At 35.3% G+C, this 17,262-nt stretch overlaps 1 pseudogene; it reads left to right on the top strand.

Annotated features, from left to right (window-relative positions):
* The first annotated feature begins 15,998 nt into the window (after nt 1-15,998).
* On the top strand, nt 15,999-16,915 carry LOC144254531 (olfactory receptor 2D3-like; annotated as a pseudogene).
* Nucleotides 16,916-17,262: the final 347 nt, after the last annotated feature.

Below are 17,262 nucleotides of genomic sequence, written 5' to 3'. Positions count from 1 at the left end.
ATGCTCTTACTCAGCCTTTCTTCCTTCTGTTCCTCATACATTTTTTCTTTATGGTTTTTATTATATTTTTTAATATTCTATTTAGATAAAATAAAGAGAAAACAGTCAGACAAACATATTTAAAACATTACTTGGTTCAAAATTTGAAAGTTGGATCTCAATCTTCAGGAAGTTGCAATTGAGCCTTGAGTGGAGACCTCACTGCACTTCATTGCAGTAATAATAATGGCACAATGATTTCTATTAACATGATGTTGTTCCCTGGTACTACAACCAACTAACAAAGGAACATATACCAAGAGCCAGGCATACATATTATTTCCAAGTCATCTTCACACCTTTATAAGATACCAGAATTTTATAGAAGAAGCACATGAAGCAGACACATGCTGACTTATCCCAGGTCAGATAGCTAGCAAAGTGATGGGGTCTTTATTCACATACATATCTAAGCAGTCTTGATGCTAAGTTCCTGCTCTTAACTACCATAGCAAGCTAGCATTCCCTAATAGTCAACACTTGATTAAATCCACTAATTCCCTTCTTCATCTTGAATCCCACCTCTTCTTGAGTCCTCTCTCCATTATTCATTTTTTTACTAGAATAACTTCTAAAACAAATTGTGTACATGCAAATTTATTTCTCAGGCATGAGAAACCTAAGATCTATCTAAGGCATGGGGAACCTGAGATCTATTTCACACTGACAAAAAAAATTACAAAATTGACTTGGTTGCCTTTGGTTAATTTGTGTTTGGAATACATATAGCTATTAATAAAGTACTGAAGAACTTTGATATTCTGAACTACATTTTGAGTTATTAAGTATTAATTAGACATTTTAAAGACTATATTATCAAGTGTGAGTTCCCAAGGAGGCCATGTTGAACACTATTGTCAATGAACATCCAGTGAGACTACTTCATCTATTGGTGTGCTTCTAGTAAAATTTTATTCAAAAGCAAAGGAAAAGGGAACCTGGGATAGACAGCATGACATAACAACTGACACTTACTCCATGTGTAGCATTGTCCTCCATGCCTTGTAAGTAGCCATTCATTTATTAATGAGAATCCTATCATTGCAGTGTTATGATGCCTAAAGACACAGGGGCTAAATTACAAGTCCAAGTTCACCCAGAAACCAATACTACAATGATAGCACTCTTGGTTTTCATCACAAACATATGATATAGTATAATACAAAACAATATAATGTAATACTCTTTATTGCCCTCTAAACTCATATGCAACAATAATAAAGGTTTGAATAGCTTGTTTAGAATTTACTGAAAGTTGGAATTGAGAGAATAACCATTCTCTCAATGTAAGAATAAAGGTAAGAAAAATGACAATTATGCATTTCACAAGTCTATCTTCAGTGTTCCAATGAAAGCACCCCCAAATTTAAAGGGGTCAATTTTTAGACATACCACATTCTGTAGATGTTATTGGGTTCATATTATCTGTCTCTAACAAAAAGAGATCTCCTGAAAAATTTTGAAGCAATTTTCCATCATCTTTTACGTAAATCATTTTTATTTAGTTTTTTAAAAAATTTTATTGACAGATAATAATTGTACATAATATGGGGTACAATGTGATCCTTTGATACATTTATAGATTGAGGAATAAGCATATTAGGCAAATTAACATATCCATGACTTTATGTACTTATCCATTTTTTGCATTGTGACACTTAAAATTCACTGTTTGCATTTTTGTATTGTATAATTCATTAAGCATGATTATTTTAATTCTACTTTATTTTAAGATTACATTTAGAGAAAATAAAACACAGACTGAGAAAAGAGCACTACAAACACTTATGCAACTGAATTAAAATAGAAAGCTTGGACTTGCTTCTTACAAGTGAGCAGACTATAGACACAACCATATTGCAGTAAGATAGCAATAATAATAATGATAATAATTAGCATAATTACTAGTCACCTGGTTTTATAGATCACCAGAATTTTTCCTCTTCTTTAACTGAAACTTTCCCTTTTGACCAAACTTTCCCCTTATCCCCCACTCTGTCCTCAGTCTCTGGTAACCTGCATTCTACTCTCTATTTCTATGAGTTCTCATTTTTGGAGTCCACATATAAGTGAATAACTTACATCCTGTCATGAATTTCCATACTCTTATAGGTCCATTACCATCCTTGCTCCATCTCTATTGGCCTTGTGATTCCTTTACCACGCTACTTGGCACCTTTGCCTTAATGACTGGAACATCTGAAATCTGCTCATGTGGTGACCCCCAATTCCTTTTTCTCTGCTCCTCACCTCAGTGACAGAGGCTCATTCTGCTACCCATGAGAACCCTACCCCCACTAACCTTGCACCTATTTTCAACTCTAATTTTGTGACCTTCAATCAGACTCAGTGCTCTGCATCTTGATGTTCTCATCCCCACTGACTCCTCTCCCCTGCTCCACTGTTCCTGAGGTCTCTTCCCTAATGAGACCCAAAATACTAACACTATTATCTCTCCCATTTCCTGCACCAACTTGATTATTTCCCCTAATTCTATCTTAGAAAACACCATCTCAACAAAGTCACCTTCTTTTATTCTAATTTACCTCTTCCCAATATTTTTGTCATCTCTCTAGTTTTTCCTTGGGATCTCATGTAAGAATCACACTGTTAACATACCTGAGGAATTTATTAAAGGCCTTTTTACTTTTGCAAAATATTGTTGGCTTTAAAATTAAAAGTAATATATGAAACTTATTAGTTGAAGGCTATATTGATTCATTCAATATAAAAAGCATTCAGCAAATGTCAATTGAACATTAAGCCTTTTCAAAGCTTGCAGTGATGAATCTGACAGGCACCATGCTGTGCAGAGCTTCTGTTCCCAGTACTATATCAGGCTGAACTCATTAAGAGATCCTCCCAACTCTCACCAAGACTATATTTCAGAAAAAATAATTCTGTTCAAGAACACCTATATCCTTCACAATTGTTCCTTTTCAAGACTTCTGATACCTTTAATCCCAGCAACCTGAGAGGCTGAGGTAGGAGGCTCACAGGTTGCATCTTAATGAAACTCCATCTCTGAAAAATAAAAAACTAAAAAGCTGTAGTTGATTAATACTGTGCTTCCTGACATGTGCAATAACAGGGTGTAATCCACAGCACTACAACAAAAACAAACAGAAAAATTCTGGAGATTCTAGTCAGTAGATCTGAAACTGATAATATATTTGTAGTCCTGTGGAGGACAAAGATAATAGAGTCAACATTTCTATCTCCCATTTCTGAAGATCTACGTTGTTTCACTACTGTGGCTTTGGTTGTGTCTTTTCACTGTCCATGGATAGGTAGAGCCTGTAAATCAAAAGCAAAGGGTATCTTTATGTCTAAGATGAGGACATTTTCTTCTTGCATCAGCATTCTTTTAGATCATCAGCTTTGGGAACTGAGCATAAGGTATAGGTGTATACAAGGGTGATTCCCCTAATACCCAAAGAGTATAAGGAAGCAAAAATATGTCTGATTGGAGATAAGCACTCCTTTGCATTTCATACATGAAACATATATTTATACATGAAATATAAATTTTTATTAAAATGTGAGAACCCAATTAAGATTAATTAATAATTATGAAATTTTTATAAAAAGTAGATATTTTTCATTTTTTTCTTTAGGGAATATGTTTATAATCATTAATGGCTTTATCTAATTTGACCTCGTCCACAGACTTGATGGACAGGGTCCCATTTACCTGGTTATCATTACACTTGTTTTAGGAGGTAATCTCAGGCAGATAACACCAGCTTTGAAGATCTAAACTTTGTGAATAACTCAACTTTTTGTTGCATGACAAAGAAGTTCCAAGAAACCAGAAAGAAGAGAATATTGATTAAATGAAGCAGTATTTCACTTCTATTTCCTATGTTTGCCTGATATGTTTCCTGACTTGATGAAGACTTCATCCTTGTCAAGTCTCTGGTTTGGTCTCTGCTAGAATAAAATATCCCTATAAAATTCTATACATGGGAATCATAAAATTTCCATGAATGCTTTTGTGTTTAAGGGTGAGTAAATTTTCTTCATGGATTGAATGAGTGAAAAAATTCAGTGAAATAGAGAAAGTTCATTTGTAGTTGCTTGTCAAGACTTGTATATTGGTTCAACAGCCATTCAGTTACTGTAGAGAAATTTGTAGTATCATGAAATTACTTTAAATTTTCCATGTGAAGATGATTATTTTCAGAGGTATTACATATTTTAAAATATGTAGAGCAATATTTCAAAGTAGGAACTAGATACTTGGATTTTCTCATATGCTCCTATTTTAGTAATTTCTTTCTAATCCAAATGGAATTGAGGCAGAGAGATACGAAGTACTTTTCCAGGAACTCTTAAATTCTTGAATTGATATTTAATTGCTTTTTAAACATTTCCTTTACAAAGTGGAATATGTAAAGCTCTAGTTGTAAGCAGGATATGTTTTGAGGTTCCTTGGTACTGTGATTTGGTACAGATGCTAAGGTATTTATGTGGTCATTGAAGATTATTTTTTCAAGTCATTAAGCACTTCCTGCTTTGTGATTTTGCCCCATTCATAGGGGATTTGACCTTTATCTACTAATTTTAGCTGATATTTTTCTTCCAATTTTGTTCTGAAGTGACACATAAACCACTTCCAGTATTGCTGGGTGGATGAATCTGGGGTGATGCTCCATTTGGCATAATCCCCTCCTGCCTGCCAACAGTTCTTATATGGGATTTGCCAATCATCTCTCAAAACAAGCAAACAAACACTTGCTACTAAACTAGTACAACAATCAATGACAAAGTGGTATATTCTATAGCAATTCACTCCACAGACAGCCTGAGTACAATGAAATGGAACACTGTGGTCTCCATCATGTTCAGGAATTTTGTTTGTACAAATTGCTTTACAGAAGGGGCACTATTTCCAGAATACACAGAGATGTTCAGAGAGGATCTTCTCAATTTCAGGAACCATTTCTTTTATAGGAATACTTGACAATTTCTGTTCCACTTTCTTCATTGCAGAATCCAAACCTGCATTCATGGCTTCTTGGAGATAATCCATATCTATTATCTCTTGGTGCTCAATGTTTATCAAGTCTCTTCATGGGAAAATCAAGTTGTTCCCCAGGTGATCACAGAACAAATCCAGCCACCCAGATGCAGTGCTGCTTCTGTCTTTAGCTACTGCTGTGGATTCATGAATGGCAGAGAGGATGGTATTCTTGATATCATCAAGACTTGATTTGAATAAAGTCTTTATTTTTTATCTCTATTGTCTGAACAGTACTTTTTGGTACAGTTATCAATGAAACTCCTAAAAACTGATTTTAGATTGTGAATGTATTGCCAATAATTTTCAAAATTTTCTTCTTCTGCTAGAGAGATGAGAATGTGTTTCTTTAGGTTATACCTGTTTCCACTGAATGCAGGGCAGGAGGCTCTTATCTCCCCAGCTATTCTAGGGACCATTTTCCCCTGGGTGGTAGCAGAGACAGCAGGAGTGAGCTTTTGCCACAGAAAATCAACAAAACAAGTGATGGAGGTTGCACCTTGGCAGGAGATCTTGAAACTCATGAAAAAAATCATCTTTCTTTTGTTCTAGATATTTTACAGGATCATTTGCTCTCCTAAATGCCCTATGCCTTTCCTTAAAATGTTCTGTTGCTTTTTTAAATAAATATGAAGATAATTCAATGTTGTGTTTGCTCATAAATATATATTTATTCTTGATGTGTTCAGATTTCCCTTCCTCTTCTATTATTCTCAGTATTTGATGGAAGCCATTTTGATCATAATCACGTGGTTGATTCATAATACTATCAATACATTGATTAAATCTTGAAAAAATACAATTAGTAGTCTTATTAATGGACACTTTATCACAGGCCTCTAAACTCTTTGGGAAAAAGAAATATTTCTTACACATCTTGACATGTTTTCCAAAATCTGGATGAAAATTCTTTCCAATATTTCTCTTTAGTTTTTCTACTATGTTTTCCTCTTTTGTGAAATAATCCAAAAGGATGTTTTCAGCATGCAAATCAATTTTAGGCTCTGTGGCTTGAGGGAGATTTGAGGACACTTCACAAACCCATTTTCCCCAAAGTTGACTGAATTTCTCATATAACTCTTCATCACTCAACTTTTTACCTTTTACTCTTAAAGCCAAGTTTTGGCTCTTCTTCAATAATTCATTTTCATATACAGTCTTCTTCTGTTCTAGTTGTTCTTGATTTTTTTTGAGATGAATAAGTTCATGGGCTTTTCTCTTGGTGTCTGAAATAAGTGAATATTTAAGGATTAGTAGCTTATTTTCAAAATAGGCTTTCCTTTGGACAAGTATCTCTCTCTCTGGGTCTTCAGTAAAATATTTTTCAAGTACTTGCTTGATGGTTTCATATTTCTCTGTAAGTGGACATTCAATTATGCTTGATGTGAGTGTCAGAATTTTTCTATTCTGAATCTGATTGTGAAGCTGGTTCTGTAAGTCCAACATATGACTCCTGAGCTCCCAGGTCCAGTGGTTATACATGGTTTCCAATTTGTTCATGGCCATGACTTCTCGGGTGTTTCTGAAACTGAAAATGAAGTTCTCACTTACCAGGGCTCTCCACAAATCTTGAACTCTGAATTTTACATCTGATATCTTCATGATGCTTCCCATGGATTCCTGCTTGTCAGTTAAAAGAATTGTACTTTTCAGTTCCTGGACATTGTGGCTATAACGAGGATTGGGAGGGGCCATGGGGGATTGCCATCCCAAAGGTGAGCAAAGTAGTTTTTCTCTTCCTTCCCCAAATTGCTGCAGACCTGATGATAGCTGGTGTCCCCATAGAGCTGATGGATGGAGATGCTTCCTATGTGCCCCTAAAGTGGGTGGCAGCTGTTTTTGACAAGCTCTGTGAGAGACTTGGAGACAAATGGCTCTTTGTCCTCTCTGTCCTTGGCCTACAGAGCTCTGGGAAGTCCACCTTACTGAATGTTCTTTTTGGGCTGCAGTTCAGTGTAAGTGCAGGCAGGTGTACCAAGGGGGCCTACATGCAGCTCCTAAAGGTGGATGAGTCATCCACAGAGGAACTTGGCTTTGACTTTGTGCTGGTTGTAGACACAGAAGGACTTCGGGCCCCAGAACTCAGCAACAAATCCCAGAACTGGGACAACAAGTTAGCCACCTTTGTCATTTGGCTTGCAAACTTGACTCTGATAAATATATTTAGGGAGAATCCAACAGAAATACAAGAAATCCTACAGATAGTAATCCCAGCCTTTCTGAGGATGAAACAAGTGAAAATTTCCCCCAGGTGATTATTTGTCCATCAGAATGTAGAAGTTACAGCTAAAGACCAAACTACAGAAGGACGAAGGCGGTTAGAGCAGAGGCTAGATGAAATAGCAGCACTGGCTGCTAAACAAGAGGGCTCATATGTCACTCATTTCAGTGATGTCATCAAGTTTGGTTTCAATACTCACGTGTACTACATATATCACTCTAGTATGGTGATTTTAGTTCTTTTAAATACATATTGAGATATAGAATAGTGGTGTCATATAGATGTTCCATTCCTAGTCTTTGGAGGAATCTCCATATTGCTTTTCTGAATTGGATGTACTAATTTGCAGTCCCACCAATAATGTATAAGTGTACACTTTGCCCCCACATTCTCATCAGCGATTATTTCTTTTTGTATTCTTGATGTTAAAACTCTTTTTATTCTTTTTTTTTCTTTACCCACTGGCTCTTTGATTTTTTCCTTTACTTGTCTTTATTAGATTGTTATAATATTATCCCATCTGCTCTGGTTTGAATGTTTGTATCTTCAAAAACTCATGCTGAAATTTGTCATTTTGCAGTATTAAGAAGTGGTATACTGAGAGAAGATTTTGGCATGAAGACTGCACCCTCATGGATTCGATTAAGTCCACTATAAAATGGTGATTCCAACACCCTTTAGCCTTTTTGTCCTTCTGATTTCTTTATGTGCTAACACAGCAAGAAGTCTCTGTTCAGATGTTTGTGCCTTGACTTGGACATTCCAGCCTTTAGAACTTTCAAGGCACTAGGATCCAATTTATGCTTCAAATATAAATCTTATTGTGTGACCACTGGTGGACTATTTTTAAATTGGCGTGTGTTTTTTTTTTCTTCTTCTTCTTCTTCTCTTCCCCAATGACAAGAGAAAGGATCATTAACATTCTTTCTGTTCTAATCCAAGTTATCTGCTCTTCTCCTCATTGTACAGAAGAATAAAGAATTTCTACACTAAAAACTCTAAGAACAGATTTTTTATAGATATAAACTTATTAAATCTACTGAAAAAAATACCTGGAAAATAGCCCTCATATGCCTATATCAAAGTTCTCTGTTTCTCCTGGAATTGAGAGTGGTTTACACAGTGATGTGTTTATTGCCTTTCTGATTTGCTAAAAAAATGCAACCTTTCTTTTTTTCCCAAAATTTTATCTTCATTATTGGATTAGCATCAAGAACTGAGTTTTGGTATCAAATTTGGCACTCCAGGTGGGACCTGAGAACAGCCTCTGTACCTTAGGTAGGTCTGGTAATCCAGGTGTGAGCTGCTTGAGAAGAAACCACTGGAGAATTGGGAGATAGACAAATTTGCTTTAGGTCAGATCAGAGTACTTATTCCTATAAGTTAAAGGAAACAACTGAGGGACAATCCCAGTGGCTTCCAAGGCTCTGTGACTTCAAGGAACTCCTGATTTTTTTCTCTAATCTATTCCATCTTGTCTTTCTGAGAACAAAGAAATTCAGTGGAATAAATTTTAATTGGCAATCTGGCATCCTGTGTTGTGTATGCTAAGACCCTTAATTCTATACATCTAGTTCTTCATATGAACATCTGGTCCTTCTTTGTGGGGACATCTTTGGGTCCACTGGCATAGAAATCATGGTTTAGTGTAAGTAGGAAAGCTGTAGGATTTGTCCTCATCTAGGGTATCTGTTTTAAAGGTTTCCAATCTGTTGCTCCTGGTTTTGGAGATCCCCTCTGTTATGATTTAGATATAAGGCTTCCCTCAAAAGCTCATGTATGAGACAATGCTATAAAGTTCAGAGGTGAAATGATTAGTTATGAGAGCCTTAACTCAATCAGTGAATTAATCCCCTTATAGGGATTAACTGAGTGGTAACTGAAGGCATGTATGGTGTGGCTGGAGGAGGTAGGTCTTTGGAAATGTGAGTTTGGATTATATATTTTGTCCTGGAGAGTAGAGTCTCTCTGCTTCCTAGTGTGATGTTTCCTGTTGCTTTCTTCTGACATCCACTATGGCCCTAAATTTCTGCCTTACCTCAGTCCCTGAGGAATAGAGTAGATCACTTATGGACTAAGACCTCTAAAACTATAAGCCACCAAGTAAATTTTTCCTCATCTAAATTTTTTCTTTTCAGAGATTTTGGTCACAGTAATAAAAAGTCTGACTCAGTTCTGTCAAGAAAAAAGGAGAAGTGTTGGAAAGTATGTGGGGAGACTAGAATACTTATTTTTATTGCTAGAATAGAAACATGGTTCAAATGCTATGGGAAAGTGTTTGGCAGTTCCTTAAAAAGTTTCTAATCCACAAAACAGGATTTGTTCCATTTATTTGTGTCTTTAATTTCTTTCAGCAAGTTTTCAGAGATTTTGCTGTTCAATATTTTACTTCATTAGTTAAGCTTTTTCCTAAGCATTTTATCCTATTTGACACTATTTTAAAAATAACTGTTTTCATAATTTCATTTTCATATTCACTGTCAATATATAAAAAAGCAACTAGTTTTTGTATATGCTGATTTTTTATGATTCAGCTTTGCTGAATTCATGTATCAGTTATAACAATTTTGTGGAATTTTTAGGGTTTTTAGGGTTTTCCACATATAAACATTTCTACATATGAATAGAGATAACTTTACTTCTTCCTTTCAAATTTGGAAGCCTTTTTATCTCTTTTTTTCTTGCCTTACTCCTATGGCTAGTATTTCTAGTATTTTTTTTAAATGGAGTTAATGAAAATTTATATTCTACTAAAAATGGGTCTTATAAGAGTTAGGGTTTATTCAAATATTTGTTCTGAAGTTTTTTTGTTGTTTAATAACTCTGGTTTAAAAGCTATTATTTTATAATAAGATTACATGTCTCATTAAGACAAATACTCTATATCTCTAACTATCTGATTATCTGGATAGAATTCTATAAATCATAATTGTTGCCTTATAGTGTAGAGGAAACTCTATTGTTTTCTGAGTTGCTTATGTCTCTATGCAATAATAGAATATTTTGTTTGGGGTCACTCTAGACAATAGAAGTCATATACTTGGTAAAGGAAAATCCTGCTTTCTTCATCATTTATCTCATGGTAAATTAAAGTTGTAGATTTACTATAAGAGATACAAAAACTAGCTGTTTTAAAGAGTTTCTCTCAGTTGTACTGTTTGCATTTTAATTTCAAAATATATTTAAGTACATATGTGTATATGCTTAATTAGTGAAATTATATTAATACCTATAGCTTGAATTTCAAACTTAATGGTTCTATAAAATATATCTATATTCTGAAGATGTTATGAAACATAATGCCCAACTACCTGCCCAGAAGGTGATTAACTTTAATTTGCATAAACACGCTCCCTAACAAGTACTCTTTGGTGCAGATTTGACAAGACTACTTTTTAAAGACAAGTTGGTTTTCTTTGTTTGAATAAAGTAAATAGAATTAAACAGATTATGTTTGTTCTGAAGTTTTTTTTGTTGTTTAATAACTCTGGTTTAAAAGCTATTATTTGATAATAAGATTACATGTCTCATTAAGACAAATACTCTATATCTCTATCTGATTGTCTGGATAGAATTCTATAGTTCAAATCTACTATACAGACTGGATTCATTTGTTCATTCATGTTTTGCTCTTTTCTGACCTAATTGCTAATCTTTCAAAAGAACTGTTTCTTAAAATTGACTAAAAATGAGTCTTCTGCAACTGACTTATAATGTGTTTGTCACTTTTCCTCTGGTGTAGGACTACTAAGACCAAAGATTTGGTCTTAGCCCAAATATGTTTAGAAAAACAATTTTGTTCCTTGTTACAAACAGATATTTATCTACTAACATAAGTATATATATATATATATATATATATATATATATATATATATATATCCATTGGAGCTGGTGGAGATGGAGCCCAACTTCAGGCACAAATGGGAAAGCATACCAGCATGGATACTGAAGCAGATAGTATAATAGAAGTGTATAAAATAACTTCATTAACTCTCCACCCCACTTACATTGGCATATTTACTGCAGTGCTGCTTATAACTGTGGGGCCATTACTACTCACTACTCAGAAAAGTCACCAAATTTAGAAAGCACAATAAAATCCTATGCAGTAAAGCACTGTATTTCTGAACATAGCACAGTCAATTGTTGGTTGTTGTTGGTGGACAGTAGAGGAAAAAGGAAAATAAAGTTCAATATAGGGAAAGAGGGAATGAAGATATTCATTTTGAGAGCCAGGCTAGTGATCAGCCAAAGACACAGATGAGGGAGTTACCAGTCAAAACTCCCTATGAAGATGGATCAAAGTACTATGTCCAAAAATGCACTCATTGTCTGTTTATCTGAATTTTTCTCCTTTCATTTGCCCATCAAATTCCCCCTATTTTAATATTACTTTGTCTCACACTCCAAAGAGTCATCTTTAATTTATGTGACTCTTTAACACCTTTCAATTAGAAATCATATTTTCAAATCTTCTCCATGCAACTTGCACACATATTTGATGCCAGATTATGTGTATTATGAAATATATATATATATATATATATATATATATATATATATATATATATATATAGGAGTCACATTTTATGTGATAAGTGAGTGGATCCAGGGCTCTACCTTTTCACTGAAACATTGGATAAACAAAGGGAAACTATCATTAGGCAATTTGCATCACCTTTTTATAGCTAAGCAAAGCTAGGCACAGAAAACCTAAGTCATTTGCTGTTGGTCACACATCAACTAAACAAGACAGGATTCAAACCCAGCAGCACAGCTTTAGAACCTAGTGCTAATATGTTAGCTTAGCTGACTCCATAGAACTGAAAACCTTCCATGATAGTGAGAGATGCTGTAGAAATGGATACAGACTGAAAATACATGCATGTATGCAAACATACTTCATCTAAAAAACACTAAGATGTACATCACAAAGGAAATCTGATGGCTGTTTTTCACTTAACCATCTATCATAGCTATCCTGCTATATCATCAAACTTGGAAGCTATATCATTTTAAATTTTACCTAAAAGGCAAAATATGATGTCTTATTTTTTCAATTTGCATTTTTTTTCACATTTATTTTTCAGTTTTACCTATCTTTTGTGAGTGTGGATTTATATTCTTCACATTTTACTCTAATGGATTTCACACCTTTTATTACTGATTATAAGAGGTCTTCATATACTAAGAATCATAAAATAATTAGGAGGAATTTTTGTAAATATTTTCATAGATACATTTTGATTATATTTTTATTTTATTCATAATGCCATCCACTATACAGCAATCTGATATTTTTAATTGCCAAGGTTATTAGCATTTTCTTTTATTCTGTCTATATTTACTTATTTATTTTACAGCAGTGGGGATTGAACCCAGGGCCTCATGCATGCTAGACAAATGGACTTCCTCCCTCAGCCTTTTAAAAATTTATTTTGAGACAGGGTCTCACCAAGTTATCTAGATTGGCCTTGAACCTAAGATTCTCCTGTCTGAGCCTCCGAGTAGCTGGGATTGTTCATGTGCATCAATAAGCCTGTCTAATTTTTAAAAATCTTTGATACATATTATGGAAAGCTTTACAATCCAAAGATTGGATAGATGGATGGGTGACAAAATATATAGGCTATTTAATTTCACATGAAACCTTAATGATATATGGTTTGGATGTGAGATGTCCCCCAAAAGCTCACATGTGAGACAATGCAAAAAGGTTCAGAGGAGAAATGATTGGTTGTGAGATTCTTAACCCAATCAGTGAATTAATTCCCTGATAGGGATTAACTGAGTGATAGCTGAAGTGGTAGGGTGTGGCTGGAGAAGGTGAGAATTGGGGAGTGGTTTTGGAGCATATATATTTGAATCTGGCAAGTGGAGACTTCTCTCTCTGCTTCTGATCATGATGTGAGCTGTTGCCCTCTGCCACACTCTTCCATCATGATGTTCAGCCTCACCTCCAGTCCTGAGGAATGGAGCCAGCCTTCTATCCACTAAGACTTCTGAAATCTTGAGCCCTTAAACAAATTTTTCCTGCTCTACAATTGTGCTGGTCGTGTCTTTGAGTCACAGCAAGGAAAACAAATGCCTTAAATATTAAATTATTACTGCTTCCACAGAGACCTATGTACATAATTTTCTAAAGTGATTAAGCAATAATTTTGTTAATTAACACACTGATGTAAGATAGTATTTTATCATAAATTTCTATCTATACTAAGGTCTGTTGCAGTTCTAAAATATACTTATTGATTGGAGGTTTGATGCCTACTCAGTGTACACTATGTAAAATAAAGGGAAATTGATAATATATTTTATATCTTCCAGGATATGTTTTCTGTGCCCCTTCATTTTAATAATTTTATTATTATTATTTATTATTATTTTTATTACTTTTCTTTTTGTTTTATTTTTGGTACCAGTGATTGAACCCAGAGGCACTGAACCACTGAGCCAGATCTATAGCCCCTTTTTAGTTTTTATTTTGAGACAGAATCTTAGGGCTTGCTTAGGGCCTTGCTAGGTTGTTGAGACTGACTTTGAATTTGGGATCCTCCTGCCTCAACCTCCTGGGGTTCAAGAGTGTGCCACCACCCCTGGTCTACTCTATGTTTTTTGTGTGTGTGTGTGTGGTGCTGGGATTGAAACCAGGACCTTGTGCATGCGAGTATATCCCAGCTCTTTATTTTACTTTTAATTAACACAATAAAATGACACATTTATGGGGTTCACTGTGATATTTTATTACACATAAGGGTAATAAGTTTATCTGTCACCTTGAACATTTATCATTTCTTTATTTTGGGAACATTCAAAATCCTTTCTTCTGGCTCTTTTGAAATATACAATAAATCATCATTAATGAGAATCACCCTACTGTGCTATAGAGCTCTAGAACTCTATTTTCCTGTACAACTGTATTTTTTGGCCTGTTTACCAACTGTTGTCTATGCCTTTCTCTCCTCACCCCTGATGACCATCATTCTACTCTCTACTTCTGTGAGATCAACTTTTATAGCTTCTATAAGTGAATGATTTGTCTTTCTGCTCCTGACTTATTTCTCCTAAAATGAAGTTATCCAGTTGCATTCATCTTGTGGCAACTGTTAATATTTCATTTGCTTATGAATGAAAAACATTCCAATGAATGCATATATACCACATTTTCTTTAATCATTTAATGGTTAAGGGAAATATTGTTTTGTTTTTTCATCTTGGCTATTGTGAAAACTACTGCTATAAGTATGTCATTTTTCCTATTGCAAAACATTTTCCCAAAAATTTTACTTGACTATTTTGGCATATAAAACACAGGAATGTTCAATTATTAACCTTATATCATATAATATTTCTTCAGTGATTAAAGGCTTGATTCAAGTTTTTAAAGTTTTTATGTACACCACAAATTATCTGTAGATACTGGCTTTTTTTGGTAGGGGGCGGGAGGTGGTACTGGGGATTGAGCCCAGGGGCACTTGAACACTGAGCCACATCCCCAGCCCTATTTTGTATTTTATTTAGAGACAGGGTCTCACTGAGTTTCTTAGCACCTTGCTGTTGCTGAGGCTGAACCAGTGGTCCTCCTGCCTCAGCCTCTGGAGCTGCTGGGATTATAGGCATGCATCAGTGTGCCTGGGTGTTTTTCTTTTTCTTTTTAAAAAATTTTTCATTGAATTCTTTCAATTGTCCTTTGAGAAAGGCCCCAAAAGTGTTGGAAAGAACTTTTAAAATCTGCTGTTAACTTTCCAGGTACTTACATTGCAACCATTAATTTTAGATAATTAATTTAATACCTTTAAAATGGAAAATCTTGTGGGTTTATATTCAAGGAATGGATGTGAAGGAGAATTTGGCCTTCCCTACAAACCTGTTTTTGAAAAGGAAAGACTGGTTAGTGGTAATGAATTCCCTCTGCTTTTGCTTATCTAAATATGACATTATTTCTTCTTCATTTCTGAAGGATTGGTATGGTAGGCCTAGTATTCTTGGCCTGCAATTGTTTGCTAGTTTTTGTTTTTTCTTTCAATACTCTGAGTATATCACCCTATTATCTCATGCCTGCAAGTTGTCTGCAGAGAAACTTTTTTAAGTCGAATGGGGATTCCTTTATATGTATGACTTGATTTTTTTCTCTTGCTTTAAGGATTCTATGTTTTACTTCTGACAACTTGTTTATAATGAATTTGGGAGAACATCTCTTTGTGTCAAGTCCATCTTCCATGAATTTTGTGGATTTGGTTGTTCATATCATTCCTAAGACTTGGGAAGTTTTCATTGATTATCTTATTAAATATGCTTTTAATGCCTTTTCCATCTCCTCGTCTGTACTGTTTCCATCTGCAAGCATTTGTTTGCTTAATGGTATGACATAGGTTTAATGATTTAAGAGATGGAAATATTTCTTCCCTGATTCAATAATATACATTGTATACCTGAATTACATGACCATACTATAACCCATAAAGATATACAAATTTAAAAATTTAAATGGTAAATAAATAAAAGATTCAAGAGGAGAAAAATAGAAATGACTTTCATTTGTTAAAGCTGAAAAAAGAAACCTTAGTCTTTGTCATATGGAAACTAAGTGTAAGAGAGGAATCAAGAACCAAATTTGATGCTGATTAAAAAATTTTGAAGTGATTCAGATTTTCTGACATAACTAATGCACTTCTTATCTTGATACTGTTCTATAAACAGGGACAGACACTCATGGGAGAGGAGAACCAAACCTCTGTGACAGAGTTTGTCTTCCTGGGCCTCTCACAGGACCCACACACCCAAGTCCTGCTCTTCCTCCTTTTCCTCATCATCTACTTGCTGACCTTTCTGGGGAACCTGCTGATGGTGGTGCTCATTCACATGGACTCCAGACTCCACACTCCCATGTACTTCTTCCTTAGAAACCTGTCCTTTGCTGATCTCTGTTTCTCTACTACTACTGTGCCCCAGGTGCTTGTCCACTTCCTGGTGAGGAGGAAAACCATTTCCTTTGCTCAGTGCAGATCATGGTTCTGCTTCTGACTGGGTGTACAGAGTGTGCTCTTCTGGCGGTGATGTCCTATGATCGGTATGTGGCTGTGTGCAAGCCCTTGTACTACTCCACCATCATGACCCATTGGGCATGCGTCAGGCTGGCTGTGGGGTCCTGGGCCAGTGGAGCATTTGTGTTCCTGGTGGACACCACATTCACATTTCGTCTTCCCTACTGAGGAAACAATATCATTAACCACTTTTTCTGTGAGCCTCCTGCCCTCCTGAAGCTGGCCTCAGCAGACACCTACAGCACAGAAATGGCCATCTTTGCCATGGGTGTGGTGATCCTCCTGGCTCCTGTCTCCCTCATCCTGGTCTCCTACTGGAACATTATCTGCACTGTGATCCAGATGCATTTTGGAGAGGGGAGGCTCAAGGTCTTCTCTACCTGTGGCTCCCATCTCATGGTGGTGGGTCTCTTCTACGGCTCAGCTATATTTGCCTACATGAGGCTAAACTCCAAGCTAATGTATGAGAGGGATAAAATGATCTCTGTGTTCTATTTAGCAGTAACACCTATGTTGAACCCCATTATTTATAGCCTGAGAAACAAGGATGTCAAAGGGGCTCTCCGGAGAGTAACTGAAAAATAATGTTTTTTGGAGATGGAGATCTTGGATTATGATGACCAGTTCAGTGACTTGGAGAGAAGAGATTTTTCTTGAAAAGTTTTCTGCTTTCTTCCCATTCTTTCACTTTTTTTCTTCTCTTTTCCAATGTCTTCTCAGATCAATTCAATACATTTCAAAGTAAAATACCTTGGTAGACAGAAAAGAAGTTAAATTAAATCACAGGAAATGAACAAAAGTAAAAGAGAAAAGAAGAAAACAGGGAGATATGGAAGGGCAAAGAAGAAAAGAAAGAAGGGAGGAAATAATCACTTCTCTTTTAGGCCATATAAGCAAATTGGGAAATTAAAACAAGCAGGCACATAAATGTA

The sequence above is a fragment of the Urocitellus parryii genome, chromosome 4, assembly GCF_045843805.1.
Source record: "Urocitellus parryii isolate mUroPar1 chromosome 4, mUroPar1.hap1, whole genome shotgun sequence".
Lineage (NCBI taxonomy): Eukaryota > Metazoa > Chordata > Mammalia > Rodentia > Sciuridae > Urocitellus > Urocitellus parryii.
The sequence above is the reverse complement of the archived record's forward strand: the minus strand, read 5'-3'. Positions and strand labels throughout refer to the sequence as shown.